This window comes from Strix uralensis, chromosome 1 (genome assembly GCF_047716275.1).
Source record: "Strix uralensis isolate ZFMK-TIS-50842 chromosome 1, bStrUra1, whole genome shotgun sequence".
Taxonomy (NCBI): domain Eukaryota; kingdom Metazoa; phylum Chordata; class Aves; order Strigiformes; family Strigidae; genus Strix; species Strix uralensis.
In genome coordinates this window covers 13,109,465-13,124,629 of record NC_133972.1, presented here as the reverse complement: position 1 = coordinate 13,124,629, position 15,165 = coordinate 13,109,465, and the positions used below count along the sequence as shown (strand labels likewise).

Below are 15,165 nucleotides of genomic sequence, written 5' to 3'. Positions count from 1 at the left end.
GGGGGGTGATGGTGATGGAAAGTGGTAGGATACAATAAGGCCTGTTTTGGCATCAGGCGTAGTCTTTTTCTTCCAGATGTTCTAATTTGAGATGTAAATGTGCTAAGTTATTTATTATAGGAAGTTCCTGTTTTTGGCGTTTTGGAAATTGTCTTGATTAGCCTGGCAGGGCTTGCGAGTGCTTTGCATTTGGCCATTGAAATCGCTTACGCTAGTTAGATAATTAGTTATTACAAAAGAGACAGAAGTAGCTCTGTGAAAATTAATGGCAAAGTTTTCTTTTCTTCTCTTCTTTTACAAATAAACTTGCTCCTCCCAAAGGGCTGCCCCCACCTCCCCAAAGTTCTTTAATGGCCAGAGACAAAACATCAAGCTAAGAGTGTATCCTCCCATGAATTCATTTCAAAGTTGTGAATATACAGCTTGTAGATTTGCAAAACTGGAGTAGTTTGCTTAATTCTCCCCAGAGATTACCTCACTGACAATTTTACATATTCTCTGCCTCTCTGGAGAGTGTGTAATCCCAGCCCTGGCCCTTTCATTGTTCAGTGTAAGAGGGCTGAGTGTGTTGGTCCCTACTAATGCAAAACTCCCTTTGCATTAGGAAAGAAAATTGCTTGAAAAGGTGTGAACAGAGTTTAGACCTGTGGAATTTGGATAGCTGCAGATTAACTGTTGGTTTTTGCAAATCAGTGTAATAATGGCTAAAACCGGAAGATGTCTTTCTGCGTATTTTGGAGACCTGGTGTGTTTCTGGCAAAGCATTTTCTGTTCACCCTTTCTGCTTCCATCATGCTTACTCATGGGGGCTTGTGGTCCAGGTCAAGTTCTCACTTTGAAATCTTGAAGAACGGTTTCTGCTTTCTCAAAGAAACATGTATGTCCCACTAGACTAAAGCAGAAAATACATGAATCCCACAGCCGTACTAGAGGGGAATCTCTGTGGGTCAGTAAAAATTAGATGGCTCATATCCCAGTATCCTTCTGGACTTCAGATTCAAAGCAAACTCAGCACCTGCTGACCTACTAGTTGGAGTTGATCCTCACGGGAGTATAGAAACTCTTGAGCAGCTATGGAAAAAGTTGCATCAGTTTTCTAAAGCATATGAAATTAGATCCTCAGCTGGTGTAAGTCAGCACAGATCTGTTGCTGTCAATAGAATTACAGAGGTTCACATTAGCTGAAGAGCTCCCCATTGTATTTTTTTTGATAATAGGATTTTCCACTTTGGCCCAACTTTTCAAACAGATGCAGTCTCAAACACATATGTGTATTCTTTGATGTGTCAAGGGTTTGTACTCAAACTCGATAGTGGCGCATACCTCGGACTGTTTGGGCTAGCTCTAACATTATCGTTAAACATTTAGTTTGAGAGGGCTAAAAATAAAGCCTTCAAGACGTTTTTGGCTTATTCCGACATGATTTACTCCATGGTCAAATTCTCTCTCTATTCTACCGATCGGCTTTAACGGTAATATTAGTTCTTAACTACCTGCTTCATCTAGGTGGTGTATTAACTGCATGTCAGGGGCATCAAACTCCCAAGAGCTGGAATGATTCTAAGTCTAATGAATGACTAGACATTTTTGTCACTGGAATTGTCTCCTATTAATGGAATGAGATGCTAATGCAGTACACATCCTGGGGCCTGAGGCTGCATTTGGTTGAGGTGATGACAGTTACCTTTGTTTTCAGTGAGTAAGGGTTGGTCTTGTTAATCTTTGTATTTAGGGAAGTCACCAGGATCTCCAAGGTTTGGGTTTCTAACTACCTTCATGTATAACCAAGCAAACGACTTTCCAGAGATACAGGGTTGGGCTTCAGAGGGATAAAAAATTCCATTCCTTCCTGTATATGAAAAATTTTATCTTAGTGTGGAGACTCCATGAAGCATGTACCAAAACAAATACTAATATCAAAACTTTAGGAACTTACTTAAACATGACTTTTACTGTTGCAGTGTTTTAAAGTTTTGCTTCTTGCAGATGTGATTGTCATGATAATGAATTTTGGTTACAAGGACCAATTTGCATGAAAGCTGGAGCTTGCATTGCATTTGCATCTTTTCTTCTTTAATGCTGGAATGAGTATTACTACAGGAACATCATCCGTTGATATAAGACACCACTCCTACAAAACATGCAGCTTTTGTTGATTCAGTGCCGCTTTTTTTGCAGAGGGCTGTGGTAATGTTAAACGGTTGTGATTTGCATTTGAATGCTCTGTTAAACAAGGTAAGGTACCCTTAAAAATAACAAAAAGACAGAATGATCCTTGCTGCTTTTGTCAGAAGACTGCTGTCATTGCAGAGCAACATCTGCCTATCATACCAGTGTCACCTCGTAAGCATGTCTAATGTCACCGCTTCTCTCCTTCAGAACAACACATTAATTAGAAAAGTTTGCAGGGTAATGTGTACTTGAGTGACAGCTGTCTGAGGTGTGATGGAGAAACTAGTATTTTCTCAATAGCTCTGCAGTCTTCTGAAGGAGTCAGAACTTGGATCATAAATAGATGGAAAGCTGTTAGTTACAGGTTTTATGCAAAGCTTACAGTCATGAAGAAACAAAGAAAATGCCATTATTTCAACAGCTCCCAAAAGTGACTAACACCCAGTAGCAGAATCTATGTTAAAATGAGTATTGAGTGTAGAAAACTTTTAAACCATATGGTGTGCAAACTGTTTATTGAAAAGCCTGGTGTAAATCTAGGTGCAAGGGAAAGAAAGTGGGGAAGGTGACCTGGAAGGGCAGCTCTTGTGTTAACCCTAAGTATGCCATACAAGTTATGAGACCCAGACTTGTGGGTGCCCCTTGGAAGGTACCAGCTGCACTGTAGACTTGAACAATAAGCAAGCTTGGGCTGTAGTTTACACGTTAGCCACTTCTGCTGAGTTCCTGTCACTACTTAACACAAAAAAGATTTCTGCTGCACTCACCTAACTACAAACCCTGACTGTATTGCTAAGATGCTTGCACTGTGTTAGATAAGGGCCTGCCAGCGTTTCCATTATAAACCCCTAATTTCAGGGATTTATAACTAAGCCATTAAAATGTGCTCCAGGCCGAAACATGTGGGGAAGGTCTTAGGGCTGGAGAAAATTAAAACTTCTTTTAAAATACATGTGATCAAAAAAAGTAAAAAAAAAAAATCATAATTTGTAATAACTAACAAAAATCTTTGGTGTACTTTGATCCCCAGTGGGACTTTGTAATTTGGGACCTCTCTTGCTTTGTTTTGAATTCATTTTTGCAAGCTTTTGATTTTTTTCTTCTTTGTGTATCTCAACCAAACTGCATGCAGTTTACTAGGATACATTTCTTTTCAAATTGTTCCTTTTACTCCTTTGTTTGACTGCTGTATTTACTGCTAGGCTAATATCCAAGGAGGGGGAAACTGCTAAAGAAAACTGCCAACGGAAATGTTGATTTACAAAACGCTGTATGAATAAGAAGTTTGTGCTAGGGTGTAAAGTAAGCTTACTTTTGTGTATTGTGTGATTTGATAGCCTCTGACTGATCTGCTTTGGCAAAGTAATAACAGCAACAAATAAATACAGTGTTTATGTCATGACTATGGAGTCATGACATTGGAGTAATGAGGCCAGTGTCCCGGACCACCTTGCTACCACGGTGCCGTGTTGTCAAGCCTTGTCTTCTCACACATGCATCCCTGCCACTTTTCTGGAGACAAAGCAGTGAGACCCTATTCCCTACCATGTCCATGCATGGATTTAGGTCATCTCCTGAAAGTTGCTGCATGCAGACACAGATTTCTATCAAATTGTGCAAGGGACGGCTTTCTGAAGAGAGGTATCCATTGATTAGCTCATTAAAATTAGTTCTGTGCTCCCCTTGGAAAGCCTTTGCCTGGTATTGCAGGTCATGAAACCTGCCTTGCTAGACCGCCATTGGATAATATGGTACCTCCTGTAATTTCAAGTAATCCCAGGATTAAGAAGAAACCTTCAGGTGAAGGCTGTAAACGTTGCAGGCGTCGGCGTGGTGACGTGCCTTGCTGAAGTGTGACGAACACTGATGTGAAGGCTTGTTCTCGGCTACTCCTCCACGCCGCTCTGCGGGCCAGCGCCAGGGCTGGCAGGGCGAGCAGGGTGCCTGCTCCTGGGCTGCCATGCCTTGCAGCCTGGCATAGGAGCTGTCGCTGAGATCAGCAGCACGCCAAGTCGATATGTCAGGCTGAGCACTGCAGTGCCGGAGCAGAAAACTCCGCTCGCTCCCCTGCCTGCGCAGCTGTGCTGCCTGCGCTGGTGCAGTGCCCTCCTGCATCCCGGCATGGGGAATCACCAGCCCTCCCGAGTCCCAGCATTGCAGTCAAGGCTTGAACGCCAGTCCAGCAAGTACTCAAGCGAACGCCTCGCTTTAGGCGCAGGAATAGCTCTGTTGGCCCTAACGTGGGTATTTGCATGCTTAAAATTAGGCAGTTGCTTTAATGCTTTACCAGGCTGGCCGCTTCGACTCTACGTGCTGCTTTGTAGGTGAATCAGATTTATTGTTAGTGTACTTCCTGAGAGGTGTTGGCTAGAAAACCCCACGCTAACCTAACACAGCCCTCAGCTATATGCAGTTTATTTTTTACACTTAATCTGTAGCATGGATATAATTAATTTTTTGTTTTATTTTCGAAAAAGTACAGGGAATTTCTGTGAGGGCTGAATTAATACTTCTACAAGGCAAAGCTGCACTTTGCAGCGTTGCTTGGAGAACGTTAGGAGATTGTAATACTGCATTCAACCCTGATTTATTTACTATTTGGCTTGTGAATTTTGTCAGTGACTAAAATGCTTTCCTCTTTTGCACATTTTGGCTCTAAACCGACGTTTTTAACGTTGCTTTAAAACAATGCAGTTATTGTATAGGGACTCCTTCAGTGTCTGACAGGCAAGCACTTATTTTCAGTTTGATGTGTTTTGTCTAGTTTTTGACCCATGAGCTTGTTCCAGTGTAATTTGATATTTCTTATTAACCTATTACTCTGCCTTAAAAAAAAGCTAATTATAAACGTATGTAGGTTGTGGACTTGACTACCTTTATCAGAATCAGATAGTTATTGAGAACATACTTTAAAGTGATAGAAAGCAGAAATTATTATCTTAATGATGATGTAACTTAAAACCAAGCTTGATGGATGAATAAATGAGAGGAAGGGCATGCGTCCACTTTGATTCTTTCAGAAGAAGAGCCAGCTTCATCTAGGTCTCCTTTTTTCTTTTTTTCTTCCTAGTAGTTCTTTCAGGGTTGAATGAGGGAAGTATTCAGCAGTCTGCAACCCCATAAGAATCACATTTCCTGTTTAAACTTTCAGCTGGTTACTTGTCCTGCTGCTTGCTTTCAAGCTCACCATAAAATAAGTGTTAATCATAATACCCATTCTCGGCCCCCTCGTCGGACTGATGTGCTCAGGGTCCCATTGAGAGGTCGGGGTTCAAAAGAGGTTGTTAGGTATCGAGAAACATTGCCTGTACTATTTTAGTGACCTGCAAATTGAGTCCCAAATTGATTATATGAGACCTGATTCTACAAAGTGATCAGGAGATGTCCTCCTCCTCTCCTGAAATCAAAGGGGATGGAGGGGCCCTCTTCACTTCTCATTTTCAGGTCAACGAGGAAACAGCATCCTGTAGTATTAGATATTGGAAGTGCTGACTTCAATGTATAGGTTTTTCTGAGGGTTTTGTTTTTCAGCAAGACAAATATTGCAAGTATTCCCTATCTGTAACGGTGGCATACAGCAGCATGAAAAGTAAGGGTAGAATGGTCATGTGTCGTAGCATAGAAAAGTAAGGGCAAAGACCTGAACTTGCAAGATTTTGTGTACCCTTCTGTTCTAATAATTGTGGCCAGGTCCTAAGAGGATAAACTAAAAGGAGGTACCTATCCTTGGGGAGGACAGGCTCTCCTGATGCTTGGAAATATTGGAAGCAAAAGTATTGGAGGTTGTAATTAGGTGGGGACTGCATGTCTTGGTATATTGTGATCTGATGCGAGTAGCTGATTAAATACGTGTTCATTCGGAGTAATGCACCCATGGTCCTTTATGCTTACTTATAAAATTCCAGTCATCAAGTTAGGGTTTATTGTAGACTGTAATAACTCATTCTGCCTGATACTATTTTCTAGTGTTGTCCCGCAGTGAGCCAGCCCTACCCTTACCCTGCTCTAAAGCCAATGATCTGCAAGTGCAATACAGTATTGCTTCATTAATTCTGCGGAGATTTCCCTGCTTTTTCCCCCCCTTCTCTCCCCTCCCTGCAGTGGTTAATAGCATAAGGGATATTAAATGTCAATCCTCCTGTATCCCTTTGCAAGTTCCAGAAAGAGATGATTGAGTGGCTTATCCCTGCAATCACTGTAATCAGTAAGTAATGACTTAACATCCTGCTGGATAACATGAGGTGGAATCGGGAGAAAACATTAGTTAGCAGCAGAAGCTTGCCACCTGGACAAAGTGGAGGTTAAATTTAGGGAATTATACACTAGGGATTCTTTTTTCCTGAAAAACAAATAAAAAAACCCACCCCACAAAACACTCAAGCAACCATATTACAGTTGTACCTGCGTGTTGAAATAGAGTAAGAAGTGATAATAATAAAAAGGTTTAAAGTGGGTCTCTACTGTACAACAACGGTACCGTGCTCTGTAGCTTGTGCTTTGCAGGAACCCAGTATCAATCAGAGCTCAAAAACTTCAGGCATTACAGCCCACAGTACTGGGGAGGGGGGAGCAACAAGAGGTTTGATTTTTAGTAGGAAAAAGGCTGTGGGCAGCTGAAGCTTCAGTGATATTGTTAGCCTTCCAGAAAAGGGCTCACTCACTGCTGCAAAGTGCTGGTCTCTGGGGAGGATACCCTAAAAGAGAAAGGGCCTCCTCATGACCTTGCACCGCAGCAGACTGCTGCTCCAAGCGATGGCACCTTCCTCCCAACTGCTGGAAACGGGTGTCAACAAACATATGGGTGCCAGGTAGCTGGGGAGAATTGGAAGGGCACTAAAAAATAAAGGTAGAAAGCTCCTGGGTCCTGAAAAGAGATCAGACTTGGGAATCTGCAAGTGAAGGAGCTACATGGAGCAGATCTTCTTCTTAAAGTAAATAAAAAGAATTTTTAAAAATCCTTCTAATTGACTTAAAACCAGGCAACCCCTCTGGCAGGCACAGTATTTGGCTTTAGAATTAGGGCTGTGTAAATTAAGGCAGTTGAAATAATTAAATTACTTAACAGGTTTTCAAATGCCATTCAGCTTTTCTCTTCTAGATGTTTCCTATTTCATGTCTGTCTCCAGTTAAAATGAAATAATCAGGTATCAGTGTTGCATTTGATTATATCCCTGCTTTGTATGTTTCTATTTACTTTTTTCCTTTTTTTTTTTTTTTATTTTCTTATTCTTTTCTGGCAGATATAAAACCTCAGCTTCTGCTTACACAGAAATTGTTACTAAATACATATGCCAATAAGTGAGAGAAGTGGGCTTAGGGTATGGTATGTGATTGTGTAAAGAATGTACTGTATTAAAACGACATTGTCTGTATTCTTTCCAAGCCATATCTCATTATTTTGGGGTGAGGGTGGGAGGGGAGGGAGGTGCATTCTTTTGCCATCCCAACTAAGAGGGAATGAGGTACATTTTATTCTATGTTATTATCGTATTTCCTATTAAAAGTCTTTGCCTTTGATGTATACTGCAAGGGGTCACAATTTAATTTGCAGATTCTATTTTTGTTCGTAAGGCTGACAATTCAGAAAAATGTTGATTTACTTGTAAATGTGATCTGGACCTCCTGATGAATGTGTATTTCAAGTGCGCAGATGTGCTTCGGAAATACACGGGAAATACTGGGTTTTGTTCAGATGATTGTAGAATTTGGGTTGTAAGGCTTTATGGGTCAGGTTATCAAAAGACAGTTCCTAATCTGGTGCCTGCAATCAGCTGGAGTCTTGCTACACGGGAGCTGTGTGTGCACATTCTTTGCACATGCCAACCGCTTAAAATACGCTGGTTTCCATTCATTTAGTACGACTTTCCGTGCAGATTCCACATGCAGCCAAGTGGAAATGTGAAAACTTAAGTCCCACACGTGCAATAGCTTGCAAATACACCCAGATATCCCACACTAAGGGGATTCTTTTGTTCTGCTTAATAGAACAGATTTGTACTGATGGAGTTTTTCCTAAGATGTGATGATAAATTGCTGAAACTAAGTTAGTAATTACAAACTGTGCTCTCTCTCTTGTTCTCTCCCTGTCCCCGTCGTACACTTGCTTTTCTCTTCTTTTCCAGCATAGGGGTTCATACATAACAACAGAGGATTTTGTAGAAGAGTTCTTTCTGGGCCTGACTGGTAGTGTTTTCCCCTCCTCCTAGTCTCTCTCTTTTCTTTCCCTCTTTCTCCCCTTTCTCTCTCTTTTCTTTTCCTTTTTTTTTTTTTTGTTTTTTTTTTTTTTTGTTCTTCCTTTTAGTTTTCAGAAAGTTGAGTTCCATCCCAATTATTAAATCTTCGGAGACCATTCCCACATGGTTCTGTAAATGGTAGCTTCATCCTGAGTTCTTTCATCTCTTTTCCTGCTCTCCTGGCTTGACAGTTGAAAAGGTCTGACTGTGCCACACAATGGTTTGATTGGTTTCTCTAGGGGAGGCTTTACCCTGCCTCATCATTCGCCAGGCAGGTGGACCAGAAAGTCTCTTGATTCTTTTGTTGCCTCTCAAAGTCCGAGGTCTTTGACTGAATAAATCCTCCGTCATGGGATAATTTGCTAAAAGGAGACTGAAAGATGTGAGAGAAAAGCCTCACTACTTGGGTGCTGAATTAATGAAATAACTGGGCCTTGGAGTTTGCAATTGAAAAATCACCAGGAATGCAATGGGTGGAGACAGGCTTCAGAATGCAAGCCCGTTACTTCCTCGTAATAAACTATGAGAGCTTTAAATGATATTACTAAATACGCTGGCTCGCCTGGCCGCCTCCGGTTATTTGCATTTGCAGCCCCGTTCGGCGGGGGAAGCCCGAGCAGAATAAAAGCCGTTTTGGTGCAGCGCCTAGTTAGTCATTAGATTATTACGAGGGGCTGGAAAGAATTCCATATGACAGAACTAGGGTTGAGTTAACACAGGACGAAAAGTAATTTACAGATAGGCTGTCCTCAGCCATCTTCGTAGCCCCTGATAAGGTTTCATTTCAGAATGGATAGGCGACATTTCCACTTACGGGCCCATTCTGCGACACCTGTGATAACAGCTTCTGGATCCTAATTGAAATTGGTTTCAAAATGGATTTTCACTTTTCTCTGTCTGTGGAAAATATTGAATGGACTCAGAGCTGCCACAGAGAATCCCAGACCTTGGAAAATGGAGCAAGAAGCCAGGATCATCTTTCATAACTGTGTCGATGATATGACAGTTTTGTTATCTGTCTTATTAATGAAATCATTGATCACCTGATGAGGGAGATAATAAACTACATTTTTGCTGCTGTTCAGGAAGCTCAATTAGATTTTTTAAAAATACAGATGGGAGAAAACCAAGCCAAAACAATGAAGTGAACGTTTTCAGGTCTATTTTCAACTTTGCTTTTCTTGAAGATTTTTTGATGGAAGAAGTCTCTGAGACTGTAAAATGCTGACTGCATCTCGAGCTTATCGAAAGTAAAAAGGAAAAAAAAAAAGCAAACCTGATGCTTGTGTTAAGACTTAGTTATTGGTTTTTGTTTTTAACAAACTGCACTAAGTAAATAACACTTAAGTCCTAGTAAGTGCCATGGAAACTCAGATGAACTGAGAAACAATGGGGCTCAATTTTAGCTGAAGTGGGATTAGTGATCCGAACTCTCTGAATGCCCTGACGTGGACAAAGGCTGGTGCTAAGTGTAGCAAATGCTTGCCGTGATGCTGATTCTCCTGAAAATTATTTCTTTTTTAAAAATGGGCGTCAGCCTTTAGTTGTTAAAGCTGCTCAGGCATTTTTGAAAAATAAGTTCCTCTTTTTTTTTTCTTTCTTTTGGTGTACTAATGGACTTGAGAAGATTTTTAAACGCAAGCAAACATAATAAATCGCTTGCTCAGGATAAATGCGTGCGCAGGCTTTGAAAATAAAACCTGAAAGGATTTTGTGATGTGTTGTTTCCCTGGCTGTTTTCTAATTATTGGGGAAAGAGATAAATCTGTTGTTTGTGCTTGGTTGCTCTGGAATGCGTGCTGTATTCCTTGAGGAAGGTGGGAAGGGATAGTTTTTTCTGAAGAGGGATGCCGGTGACTTCTCATATTTCACTGTGAATTGTATCCTAGGTGTTTCTTTAGTCCCTCTGCTGGTGTGGGTCAATCTATCCCCCTTTTTAAGCTTGAAAGGGGAGCTCTGATCAAAGGCTTGAATGATGTCACTGATCTCTGGTGATTGATTAGGAACAGAAGTTCTGGAGCATTTTGCATGTCCGCCTTTTCCTTATCACTTCAAATCCATTAGTGCCTACCCATTAGGATAGCTTTCAATCAGGGGAAAAATAACCCATGCACATACACACATACATATATATATATATGCCCCCCATGTGTATGCATATATAAAGAAAAGGAATAGGAGAGTGTACAAAGCTTTGTGGTCTGAGTTATGTAAAATAAAGTAAATGTGTTTTTCTTTAATGTAAAAGAGAACAATTTTTATTGGTCTGCATTGATACAGAGGATATTTATTAATTGCTAAACTCTTGGGTGTAATTCTCCTCTGTTCTTCTGCAGCTGCTCTCACAGATGTAAATCCACGTAGGTCTCTGTTGTCCGTGGTTTTTGGCTGCTTTATCTTCATTTGCTGTAGTTTACTCAGAGAGGAACCATGCCCCAGCTTGTTTCTTTGCTGTGCCTGTGATGCACGTTAAGATCCGCTGTGTGTGTCAGTGGCTTAGAGATATTTTTTAATTAGACATTGAAAAATCAGTATTTTAAATGTATGTCTCTTGGAAGTTCAGAGTTAGCCGGAATAAGCTGTTAAGAGAAAAGATATTTCGTTTGTAAAGGAGGAGCAGTCCTCTGACTCTCGGTGGTGTGGGAGCTGGGACAGCGGGGTTTACTCGTGTGCATAAGGGCGGTGTGCGTGAGCAAGTGGTACAGGACTCGAGTCTGGCTTCACTGTGGTATAGATGAGGAAGCTGGGTGGTGTGAAGCTGGAGTCCATTCCTAAATATCCCCCTTGTAACAGCATATTGTGATTTAAATGAGGAATTAAAAAACTCTGTACAGGCTTTAAAAATCTTGAGTTAATTAATTATTCTGGTAAATGGAAGCTTTCAATATGTAGGATAATTCAAAAATGTTAATGTTATTTTTGTGTATCTCTTTTCCCCTTTCTTTTCAGTAGGTTGGCTCATTTCTCTCTTTCTCTCTCTCTCGAATCTCCTTCGCTCTCTCTTCTACTGTTGTGCATTTCACACCAGGAGATGATAAGTCTTGTGATTGCAGCAGAGGCAATTGAAAGAAAATAAAAAGAGAGTTCTTTTTCTCTGGTGCTGGCCCATGAACATACCGTAAAAATTGGATTAGACACACCTAGAGTTGGGATTGATTGCATCTTGAATGGGAAATTAGAACATCTGAAAAATTCCTTTTTGGATGGAACAGAAGCACAAGAAGGAAAAGTTGGATGGAAACCAGAGAAGAACTGTAAATCACTATTAAAGTTACTTCCTATGGTTTACCATTGGCTGTCAAAGAAAATTGCCTTGGGCTTGTTTATAGCTAATTCCCTCTATAGAAAACTTCAATTTGTGGACTGGCCTCTGAACGGGATTGATAACTCTGTTTATAGACCAGGATGGGTATCTAAAGATAACAGATAATGCAAATGAGCCTTTTTTTGATAAGCCAGGGAAGCAATTATGGATACAACTTGGTTGATGGATTTCAGAGTGCCTTTTCACAGATTATAGATTTTTTTTTTTTTTTTGCATTATAGTTTTCTTAGTGTTGTTAGAAAAACAAAATCAAAGTCATTCGAATAGAACTAAAAAGATGGAGTGGCTGATATAACCAGCTTTTCTACCACTTGTAAACATAGCAAATCAGATTAAAAAAATAAACAGACAGTCCTCAGCCTTCTCTGGGAGAAATATCATTTGATAAAAATGTGTGTTTAATATTCAATTTACAGTTTCATCCGAAGTGTGTAAACCTAGATGTCCCATGGGAGTTTACAGCCCGCTCCAACTTTAACTCAGATAAAATGCTCCTCATAAACTGTCTTCCTGCTTTTATTTTCAAATTTGTATTTCTGCTGGAGATGAGGAGGGCAGAGGCTGGACCCCGCGAGTTGTTTGAGGCTCCCCGGGGTGCTCAGCACCTGTGATGCTTCAGCCCTCAACCCTGGGCTGATCTCAGTGCTGACCGCAAGGCGTAGCCGTGCAGAGTGGGCTCAGGAGGTGTCTGGCACGTTTCTCTCTCGACTCCATGGGTTTTCCCATTGGAAGTGCCCAGAAAGCTGTGGCTTCTCACGGCCAGGAGGAGACCTCGGTGGAGATGGTGGCTGCGGGTCGGGAGAGGGGAGGCTTGGCTTCCCCACCTCAGCCTAGCTTGCCTGTAGTCCAGCCCCCTGCTTCTGCGGCTTACGGGCAGCGTCCCCACACAACGAGCGGAGCGCGTGCTTGCCGTACCCCGGGGTGTTTGTGGGGCTGCCCTGAGGAGGCAGAGCTGCCTGCTCCCTGGGGTTAGGGCTTGGAACAGGAGCACGACCTGCGGGATCCATAATGAGACAGGGATGAGACAAAATTAACCCCATAAAAGGTGTGTGGTAAAGTGCGTTCGTAGTCATAATTTCATATTGTTCTTTAGTGATAAGGCTGAGCTTTATTTCATTTAAGACCCCAGTCCGCAACTCATTGAAATACTGAAAGGTTTTTTAGCAACTTGAACTATTCCAGGCTTTAAATATTTAATCTTACGTGTTGCTTTCCTGCCTCCTGACTCAAGCCATTGTCTTTTAGTTGGTTCCCCTCAGTGGGACATCTGGGCTCCTGACACCCTTGATCACTGAATTACAAGCTTCGTCTCAGAAACTTGAGATAACTTCTCATGAAGCTATCTCAGGACCTAATCCTGGAAGTGTGCTTGTGCTTTCTTTTGCAAATGTCCTATTTAAATGCTCTTCTGTAAGGTCAGAAAAAAAGAAAAAAAAAAATTATGACCTAGTTCCCATGCAGTTGTAATAATTAGAGTGACTCTTTGTAGTTTGAACTACTCCAGGTTTCAGGGATTTGGTAAGACACAAACTTTGCTTCTGACATGAAGCCAGTGGCACAACTGCTGTTGACTTCCACAGCAGCTGCACGGGAATCCTTTTATTTTAATTGATATTTAAATATTTAGTCACAAACTGCAGAAAAACTCTTCCGTTTTTCACAGGTGTTTTCAGTGCCTTCACAACAGGTCACAGCTCTCCCTAGAAAGCAAAACTGAAAACGGCACAATTTTGCTTAGAGAAATGCCAGGCTTCTAAGCTGTTATCTGAACATTATTTTAAACTTCATTTTCTGAGTGTGTATATGATGAATTATTTCTTACCTTCAGAGACTTTTGGCTGAAGAGTTAGAGTGAATGGACATTGGCATCTTTCAGACACCAGGACAGGTACAGGTTCACAGTGCCTCTGCCAAAAAAAGCATGCATCTGGAACCCCTCAAGGGATTTCTCCCAACTTCATTCCCAACATTCATCCCAGTCTAAGTCATTGCCATGTTTTCTAAGTATTGGCCGAGGAAAAATATTTATGGTAGGTTGTATTTAATATTTTCAATTTGATATGCATCAGCATCTTCTTCTGACAGTCTCCCTGAGCTTAAAGTATCTGTTCCAAGACACCTTTTTGTTTGCTGACATGGTAGAGGTTAATGTTGCATATATAAGAGCAGAAACAATCTCAGCTTTGAACACTTTCTTTTGATTGTTCAGAGGATAGGAAAAGACGTTTTTCTTCAGCCATCTAACTTAAAGCAGAATTAAAGCCTTGCATGCATTTTCTTTGGCACCACAAAATTATTTATTTTTTTCTCTGAGAAATAACCTCAGTATGAAGGATACCGAAACATCTCAAGTAATAAAAATATTTCAAGGGACTGTGATTTATTGCTACATTTATCTTCAAGGCTCCAAACAGGTACTAAAAATAAGCCTACTCTTAAAAAAAATTAATAATTCTATCTGTAAGTGAGTAAGAACCTTGAGCGAAGATATCAAAAATTCCACCAGGTATTTACAAGAGAGGGAGAGAGAGAGAAAGAGTGAAAGAAAGGAAGAAAGGCAGGACCTAAAGGAAAAGGAAGAAAAGGAAGAAGGGAAGGAAGGAAAGAAAAAAAGAGCCCTGTGCTCCTCTGTGGTTCTCACATTTAAACAGATTTTTTGGTTGCCATAGTTGGACTGAGAACCTGTCAAAAATCAGTATTTTAGCATTGTTAGGTGGAAGTCGTTGTTATGGAACCAGTACTTTAACTGCAGAGGTGTAAGAGCTTGCACGTAGGCACAGAGTAGTTGATATAGAATAACTTAACATGAATTTTCATAATAGGTGAAAATTGTATTTTGGACTCTGTAATTATGGGGAAGAATGTGTGTTAGACACAAAGAGAGAGTGACAGAAGTTTTTTGTTCGAGTGTCTGAACATACTTTAGGTGCTGGTTTTGTGTCTGCGTTTGGCCAGACGTACTATGTTGGATTTACATCGCTTACCCTCTGAGATGTGTAGGTTCTTTGGGAAGCGAAGGCAGAAACTCAGCCCAACGCAAGAGGAGAGCAGGATGTGGGCACAGTGTTGACTGCTGGCTTTTTGCAGTCCCAGATAAGTCAGACTTACTGGCCAGGCCTCTGTGTAAGTGGGGTTGCCTTGAGCATGTGCTCGGCAGGGATGTGACGGGCATCCCTTGTATCTGCAGGTCTCAGGTGTGGTCTGGCTGTATGCAGTGTTGCCTTGTACAGATGCTTCTGGATTTCCAGGAATCTTGGCTACTGTGGAAACCAAATCCTTGGCAGTCTGGTTGTGAGAGCCACCTCTCTTGCAGGATTAAACCTATTTTAACATGGAACATACCTAAACAGTGAGAAATTCAGAGGAATCTAAGGAAAAGCCTTTATTTTTATTTTATTTTAGCAATGAAGAGAGCAGTGAAATTGCTTTTCCTTG

General features: G+C 41.1%; 1 protein-coding gene across 1 annotated transcript in view; it reads left to right on the top strand.

Annotated features, from left to right (window-relative positions):
• The window catches only part of GLI3 (GLI family zinc finger 3), a 208,713-nt gene that overhangs the window by 14,618 nt on the left and 178,930 nt on the right, over positions 1–15,165 (top strand). The window lies entirely within an intron of this gene.